This window comes from Cyanistes caeruleus, chromosome 28 (genome assembly GCF_971803275.1).
Source record: "Cyanistes caeruleus chromosome 28, bCyaCae1.hap1.1, whole genome shotgun sequence".
Taxonomy (NCBI): Eukaryota; Metazoa; Chordata; class Aves; order Passeriformes; family Paridae; genus Cyanistes; species Cyanistes caeruleus.
In genome coordinates, this window is record NC_141728.1 from 4,394,311 (window position 1) to 4,403,346 (window position 9,036).

General features: G+C 49.2%; 1 long non-coding RNA gene across 1 annotated transcript; it reads right to left on the reverse strand.

Moving 5' to 3' along the window:
- Positions 1-2,188: 2,188 nt before the first annotated feature.
- Positions 2,189-8,710, reverse strand: LOC147649082 (uncharacterized). The gene is made up of 2 exons (XR_015279702.1): positions 8,546-8,710; positions 2,189-8,401 (listed from the first exon to the last, which is right to left on the reverse strand). It is a non-coding gene; the product is annotated as an uncharacterized LOC147649082 (long non-coding RNA).
- Positions 8,711-9,036: the final 326 nt, after the last annotated feature.

The following is a 9,036-nucleotide window of genomic DNA, read 5'->3' on the forward strand; positions in this document are numbered from 1 at the left end:
AGGGCCCAAAGCACCAAGGATCCATTGTGACTCCAGGGAGTGTCATGGAGCCGTGGAGACCATTGTGACACTGCAGGGCCTCATGGAACCATTCTGACACCAAGCTGGCTGGGAGTGTGGATGTGCTGGAGGGCAGGAGGGCTCTGCACAGGGAGCTGGACAGGCTGGATGCAGGGCCCAAAGCCAACAAGGTGAGGTTGAACAAGACCAAGTGCCGGCTCCTGCACTTTGGCCACAACAAGGCCTGCAGTGCTCCAGGCTGGGGCCAGAGTGGCTGGACAGCGGCCAGGCAGAAAGGGAGCTGGGGCACTGATGGACAGCAGGCTGGACATGAGGCAGCAGTGTGCCCAGGTGGCCAAGAAGGCCAATGGCCCCTGGCCTGCATCAGGAATGGTGTGGCCAGCAGGAGCAGGGCAGGGATTCTTCCCCCGTGCTGGGCACTGCTGAGGCCACACCTCGAGTGCTGTGTCCAGTCCTGGGCCCCCAGTTGAGGAAGGCCATGGAGGGGCTGGAGCGTGTCCAGAGAAGGGCAACAAGGCTGCTGAGGGGTCTGGAGCACAAGTCCTGGAGAGGAGCGGCAGAGTGTGGTGGGTTTTAGCTCAACCTAAAATCACCAGAGTATTTAATTATTTTTTGCTGTGAGATATGGATTAGGAAAAGGGCAAAACAGGCTTAAATTTAAAAGGAATAAAGAAACTTTATAATCAGGACTACAAGAATAAGAAACAAGAATAAAACCTCCAGAAACTTTTCCTCCCCCCACACCCAACTGTTCCTTTCCCAAGTGACACGGCAGAGACAAAACCTGGGATGTTAAAGCAGTGCCAGCTATATAATAGTCTTTACATCAGTCTGTGCAGGGAGAGGAGTTTTCTCTTGTCATGCCATGGAGAGTTCTCCACAAGAAACAGTTTTCTCGTGGGTTTTCATTTTTATAAATGGCAGTCACCCGGGCACCAACTCTGCCCTCTCCTCCCATTTTCACACCACTCAGAGGTGTGTTCATGGGCCATGAGCTAAGGGGTTTTATTTTAAGGATGAGTTATTCAGAGGCAAAGGTTCTTTTCATCTCTGAGAATAGAGGTTTTCTTCTTCTCCCCCTGGGGGCAAAGGGTCTTCATCAGCTCTCATCTCCCTCTCTCTCTGTTCAAGCTCTCATGGGATCACAGCTACTCCACCATCTGCTTGGCTTCATCAGTGGATACCTTTGCCCAGAGCTACAGCTTGAATACTTCAATCCCCAATATCCCTTCATGAATTCAAGGAGTTATTTTTCAGAACATTATTAATCATCTCCATGGCCCTAACAAAAGAATATTTCAGCTTATTAGAGCATCTCCTCATTCTCTTTCCATCTGAGGCTTGATTCCTTCTTTTACTGACCTTGGTGTTTCACGTTGTCTTTTTCCGTGTCACTTGGTTCTTTTCTTTTCCTGGAGAGAGGATTAAAGTCTGCAGGTCTCCTGTGTGCAGTGCAAGGGTTAAATGTGGCCCAAGCCATGGCAGGCAGTGGTGGTGTGGGATTTCAGGTGTGGCTGGTGCCAGCTCTCAGGAGCTGTCTGTGCGGGCCGGGGGGCAGGGGGGGTGTTGGCGAGTGTCATCAGCCGTGGCCTGGCCCAGCCTGGGGGCCGGGGGCTCCCCTGGGAAGGGCTTTGGCCACCCCGCTGGAACGGGACCCGGAGGGCTTCCCGGGAAAGCCAGCAGCGCAGCAGAGCCTGGCCTGGCCTGGGGGGGATCCCGCAGTCTCCATCTCCCCCCGGGAGCAGCTGGGCTCCGGCCCAGGCCCCCCCAGGCCGCACAGGCCACGGGGGAGCGGGGCCAGCCACACCACAGCTCTGCTGCCTTTCAAGGCTGCAAAGAAAGAGACCAGGTCCTGGCCTTGGGTGTTTAAAAGGTGGCATTCACAAAGGTGAAGTTCCTTTTCAGTGGTGCAGAATGCTGTCAGTTGTCAGAACTGGCCAGCTATTGGCTTGATCTCAAGCACAGAAGGAACTCCCCACAGCCTCTCTCAGAGGAATCACTGCTGTGGGGGTTTCCCACTTCTTTCCCTAAATGCTAAACTACCACACCCTTTGATCAAAACATAATTCTCATAACTCACAGGCATCAAGGCCTTATTTAAAACCAATTAAGTTGCTCCAGTATCATCCAAAAATTCTCCTTCTTTTTCTTTTTTCCCCCAATTTCATTTTTATAACCAGAGGGCCTGTTGGGGTGGACTCCCTGAGTCCTCTTCAGTCTTCTTGTGGATGTGTGACTGCAACCACCCCTCCTTTCCCTTCTTTGTTTTGGCCATCTCACTTCCACTTTGGACACTCATTTTTCCAGTGATCAAATTCTCCACAGTACACACATTGGTCTCTACCCAGTCGAGACGGGCCTCGTTTGGGTGGTCCTTGTCTGTGCTTTCCTTTCCCTTTTCCTTCCTCCTGTACCACTGCTACTAGCTTCTCCATTTCTTGCTTATATCCCTCTTCTCAATTGCTGAGAACTCTCCATCCGTCTTCCATTAAGGCTTCTAAGTTTCACCCATCTGCCCCCCAAAGCTTTTGGAGTTTCCATCTCATGTCCCCCGTGGATTGTTCCAGAAATAGATGAACTAGCTGCTGTATTCCTACTTCAGAGCCCGGCTCCAGTGGTGTGTGTCTGCGCATCGCGTCCTTCCAAGGATCTGGAAAGCCAAGGTGATCTGTCTTTTCTTGTCTGTCTGTGCTGTAGTCAAAACTCCCAATGTGGGGGGAGCGAGTACAGTCTCTGATAACAGACTCGGTGCTTCTTTTCCACTCACTTTTACTCTTAGATGAAATTTTAAGACTACAAAACCTGTGTCTGGGCTAGGTGGATGAATGGGGATACAATTTAACATCATAATCAACCCAGGACATTCCACCTCTTATCCCCATAGCGTCAACTTACTGCCAAAACAAACATTCTAACTCTGCACACATATACATACATAAAAACTTCTTCTCCGCTCCACCCAAAAAATGCAAGCAATATATCTATCATACTCTTGTCACGTCTCACACCAAGCTACTGAATCTAGGCCTCACGCTGGGGAGCTGCAGGATTCCCCACTCTCTCATTTTCCTCACTCAAAACACCATCTTTCACTTGCTCATACCTTCAACACTTACACATTTCCTTCTATTTCATGTCTGCGTGGTTTAATGTACAGACAATGGCAATAACCTTTTACCCAAGGATCAGGTCTCCTTGAGGTACACATCGTGTTGTTCCATCTCTCTGCATTATCCACCATGTACAACCTGGTACTTCAGCAAAGACAACCCTACGAATGGGTTTGTCTGTGCTCGAGGTAGAATTGACCCAAACTGTCCTCCCTAACAGACCTCTGACATGTACCACTGGGACTTTATCTACTAATTGTAAAGACTCAGACTGGGAGGACCTGCTCGGTTGGTGGAACCTCTGGTGTTGACTAACCAGGTGGCCTTTGCTCGATGTTGCTCCCAGTTTTTAAAAGATCCTCCACCCAGTGCCTGTAAGGTGGTTTTTAACAGTCCATTGTACCTCTCCACTTTCCCAGCAGCAGGTGCATGGTAGGGGATATGGTACACCCACTCAATGCCATGTTCCCTAGCCCAGGTGTTTATAAGGCTGTTCTTGAAATGAGTCCCATTGTCTGACTCAATCCTCTCAGGGGTGCCATGCCTCCAAAGGACCTGCTTTCCAAGTCCCAGGATGGTGTTCCGGGCAGTGGCATGAGGCACAGGGTAGGTTTCCAACCATCCCGTGGTGGCTTCTACCATTGTGAGCACGTAGCGCTTGCCTTGGCGGGTTTGGGGCAGTGTGATGTAGTCAATCTGCCAGGCCTCCCCATACTTGTATCTGGACCAATGCCCACCGTACCAGAGGGGCTTCAACTGCTTGGCCTGTTTGATCGCAGCACACATCTCACAGTCATGAATAACCTGAGAAATGCTGTCCATGGTTAAATCCACCCCTCGGTCTTGTGCCCACTTATAGGTGGCATCTCTACCCTCATGACCTGAGGCATCATGAGCCCATCGGGCTAGGAACAACTCTCCTTTTTGTTCCCAATCCAAATCTAGTTTTGACACTTGTATCTTTGCAGCCTGAACTATCTTCTTATTATTTTGCTGTTCCTCATTAGCTCTACTCTTGGGGACATGGGCATCTACGTGGCGGACTTTCACTGGTAGTCTCCTTATCCTGGTAGCAATATCTTTCCACTCTTTAGCAGCCCAAATTGGTTTTCCTCTATGCTGCCAATTAGCCTCTTTCCACCTCTCCAACCATCCCCACAGAGCATTGGCCACCATCCATGAATCCGTGGAGAGGTAGAGCTTTGGCCACCTCTCTCTTTCAGCAATATCCAAAGCCATTTGAACAGCTTTGAGTTCCGCAAGTTGGCTTGATCCACCTTCTCCTTCAGTGGCCTCTGCGACCTGTCGTGTGGGGCTCCATACGGCTGCTTTCCACTTCTGGTTCATCCCTACGATGCGACAGGAACCATCAGTGAAAAGAGTGTAGCGTGTTTCTTGTGCTGGCAGCTGGTTATATGGTGGAGCTTCTTCCGCCCTTGTTACTTACTCTTCTTCTTCATCTGTGAGACCAAAATTTTCACCTTCAGGCCAGTTTGTAATTATCTCCAAAATCCCAGGGCGGTTCAGTTTACCAATACGGGCGTGCTGCGTGATAAGAGCAATCCACTTGCTCCCTGTGGCACTGGTTGCATGATGGGTGGAAGGAACCTTTCCTTTGAATATCCATCCTAGCACTGGTAGTTGGGGTGCCAGGAGGAGTTGTGCTTCAGTGCTGTCGTGGTTTTAAACCAATAACTAAGAAAATTACTTACTTCTTGCTGTGAGATATGGATTAGAACAAGAGCAAAACAGGCATACAACTTAAAAGGGAAAAAAAAGAAAGTTTATTGACAAACCACAATAATAAGTACACCAGAATAAACTTCCAGAAAAACCGTTCCATCTCCTATCTACCCACTATTCCCTTGTTCACATGACAACAGAGACAAAAAACTCTGGAACTGATGGTTAAAACAGTCCCAATTCTTGCTAGTCTTTTCACCAGTCTTTATAGAGAAACAAAAGTTTCTTCCTGTTAATTTATGAAGTTTCTCACAAGAAAGCTATTTTTGTTATAGTTTTCTATTGCCCTAATGGTAGCTGCTCAGAGCTGCTATTGTTAGAGTTCACTCCTCCCATTCTCACATCACTCTGAAGTATGTATGGGCCATGAGTCTAGAGATAGCATTTTTAAGGATAAGTTATTCAAAGGCAAAAAAGTCTTCTTCATCTGTTTCTGTGAGCTTCACCAGAAAACAGTTTTCTCATGGCCTCTCAGGGCTTCAAATTTCTCAACAGTTTTCTCATGGCCTCTCAAGGCTTTTAATCTCCCAGCACTTCACTATACTATAATTACTCTTTACTCAAATTTACACTTTGAACACTATTCCTCTCTAGATCTTATATCATGAATTAAAGGAGTTCTTTTCAGGACTTCATTGTCCATCTCCATAGTTTTAACAGGGAGATATTTCAGCTTAATTAAAGCATCTTCTTAATTCTCTACCTTTCCTGAAGCTTCTTTTCTTTCCTGTCACTGGTAGTTTATAAAGTCTCTTTTCATGTTGATCTCTCTCTCTCTCTCTCTCTCTGGATAAAAAGATTAATCCGCAAGTCTCACCTGGGTAATGAAAGAGTTAAAATCTTGCCCAGGCTTTTGTAGATGGTTTGGGGATCTCTGCCGAACAGGAGCTGGAGCCGTCTGTGATGGAAAGTTCCTCATGGCTGCTCTGAAGCGTGTAGTCTCTGCTCCAACCCGCTGCAAGTCCAGGGCCTCTCTCTCTCTCCACTGGGCAGTTTCTAGTGAATGTAGTTACAGCAAAACCTGCAGCCGAGCCAGAGATCGGCTCGGCCCGGCCTGGCCCGGGGAAAACCTTCCCCAGGCCCCCCCATCTCCCGGCCGGGAGACGGGGCAGGCCCGGCCCCATCCCCGCCCGGCCGCATGGCCTGGGCAGGGACGGGAGGCCTGAAGCTCCGCCACCCTCCACAGCCAGAAAACAAAGAGAACCCAGAGAGCTCTGCTTTTACATTTTAAGGTAGGGTTCACAAGTTGATCCCACTTTTCAATGGCCTAAACTGCTTTCCATTCCCAGCAATGACCGATAATTGGTCAGGAGAAAAGACTCCAAGCACTTCCCAGCAACTCCAACTCCCTTAAAGGTAAAGTAACTCCATGACAAGTGCCAATCACCTCTGAGGCAGCTTGGACTCCTTCATAGGCAGCTAAGATTTCCTTCTCTGTGGGAGTGTAGTTGGCTTCGGACCCTCTGTAGCTTCGACTCCAAAATCCTAATGGTCGGCCTTGAGTCTCACCAGACACCTTCTGCCAAAGGCTCCAGGACAGACCATGGCTCCCAGCTGCAGAGTAGAGCACGTTCTTCACATCTGGTCCTGTCCTGACTGGGCCAAGGGCTACTGCATGAGCGCTCTCCTGCTTGTTCTGAGCAAAGGCTTGTTGCTGCTCAGGGCCCCAGTGGAAATTATTCCTCTTCTGGGTGACCAGGTAAATAGGGCTCACAGTCTAACTGTATTCAGGAATATGCATTCTCCAAAACCTTATGGCACCTAAGAAAGCTTGTGTTTCCTTCTTATTAGTTGGTGGAGACATTGCAGTGATCTTGTTGATGACATCAGAAGGAATCCGACGCCATCCATCTTGCCACTTTACTCCCAGGAACTGAATCTCACAAGCTGGTCCCTTAACTTTGTTCTTCTTGATGGCAAAACCAGCTTCCAGAGGATCTGGATGATTTTCTCTCATTTCTCAAACACTTCTGCTGCTGTGTTCCCCCACACAATGATGTCATCAATGTACTGTAGATGTTCTGGAGCCTCACCCTTTTCCAGGGCAGCCTGGATCAGTCCATGGCAGATGGTGGGGCTGTGCTTCCACCCCTGGGCCAGTCGGTTCCAGGTGTACTGCACTCCCCTCCACGTGAAGGCAAACTGAGGCCTGCATTCTGCTGCCAGGGGAATGGAGAAAAATGCATTGGCAATGTCAATAGTGGCGTAGCACTTCGCTGCCTTGGACTCCAGCTCGTACTGGAGCTCCAGCATGTCCGGCACGGCAGCGCTCAGCGGTGGAGTCACTTCATTCAGTGCATGATAGTCCACAGTCAATCTCCATTCTCTGTCAGACTTGTGCACAGGCCAGATGGGGCTGTTGAAGGGTGAGTGGGTTTTGCTGACCACCCCTTGGCTCTCTAGTTCTTGGATCATCTTGTGGATGGGGATCACAGCATCTCGATTTGTCCTATATTGTCGGTGGTGCACTGTCAAGGTGGCAATTGGTACCTGCTGTTCTTCCACCTTCAGCAGTCCTACTGCAGATGGGTTCTCTGACAGTCCAGGCAAGGTGTTCAATTGCTTGATGCCCTCTGTCTCTACAGCTGCTGTCCCAAATGCCCACCTGAGTCCCTTTGGGTCCTCAAAATACCCGCTTTGGAGGAAGTCTATGCCCAAAATGCATGGGGATTCGGGGCCTGTCACAATGAGGTGTTTCTTCCACTCATTTCCAGTCAGGCTCACATCAGCTTCCACTAAAGTCAAGTCCTGTGATCCCCCTGTCACACCAGCAATAGAAACAGATTCTGCCCCCACATGTCTTGATGGGATTAGCGTGCACTGTGCACCAGTGTCAACCAAGGCCTCATATTTTCATGGTTCTGATGTGCCAGGCCAATGAATCCACACAGTCCAAAAGACACGGTTTTCCCTAGCCTCTGCCTGGCTAGAGGCAGGGCCCCTCTAAGCCTGGTTATCCTTCTTTCCTTGGGTATATGTCTTGGAGGTTCCTTCAAGGGAATCAGACATGTCATCATCATCATCATACTTGTCAGTTTGACTACAGGCTACTGGAGCGGCTTTCTTTTTGGTGGAATATCCCCTCTGAGTCTTGCTGTCTTCCAATTCAAACATCTGTTTTGCCAGGGCAGCAGTAGATTTTCCATCCCTACTTTTCATGTTTTCTCCACAGTCACGTAGGAAAAACCAAAGCTCAGCTCGTAGCTTTTTCTCCCTATCTGGAGAACTTCTGCGTTGAGTACCAGGGCTCCTGGTCTGTACTGCTGAGACTGGAAGAAGGTCCTCCCTGAGTTTCTTGAATTTCTCCTCCATTTTGTCTTGGAAATTTTGCATACATGTTCTCACAGCTGCAATTGTTGCCTGTATGGGGCCATGCACGGTCTCTGCATATGCTCAGAGCTTCTTCACCATATCCAGCACGGTCTCCTCCCTGTCATTCCGCTTCATTGTTGCTAAAGCAGAAGCGTATTCTTGTGGCCCAAGTCGAACAAGTTTTCACCACATCACAGATGTACATGGCACCAAGTCTGGATTTCTAGTACCTAAGTCACCCACAAAGACAATCTCTACTATTGCCATTTCTCTCAAGCGCTGAATCCCTTGTTCTATGGTCTTCCAACGAGTTTGCTGTATGTAGAGATCGTCTGCACACAGATATCTTTGTGCCACACTTCTCAGGACCCGTTCCAGAGACTATAAGGGTCAGTCCCCCTCATCATTCCTTGGTCGATAACCGGATCGTGTGACAGGGACCCCAGATGCCTCGCTTCAGTGCCATCCAGAACTGTAGCCTCACCTGCAGCATCCCACAGACGGACTAACCAACTAATTATAGACTCATCAGGTCATCGAGTGTATTCCTTTCTCAGGCCATGAAGGTCCTTCAGGGAGAAGGGCTCACCAGTGCCTTCTGATTTTTGGTCAGTTGCTGGTCTTGAGGGTCCTTCCCCCGCATCACCATTATCATCATCTACTGGCTGATGGGTTTTGGTTTTGAATTTCATGCCTCTCGTGGTAGGAGCAGCAGACACTGGCTTAGGCTCACTGTCTGGTTTGGCTGCTGGCTTAGGCTCACTGTCTGGTTTGGCTGCTGGCTTAGGCTCACTGTCTGGTTTGGCTGCTGGCTTGGGCTCACTGTCTGGTTTGGCTGCTGGCTTGGGCT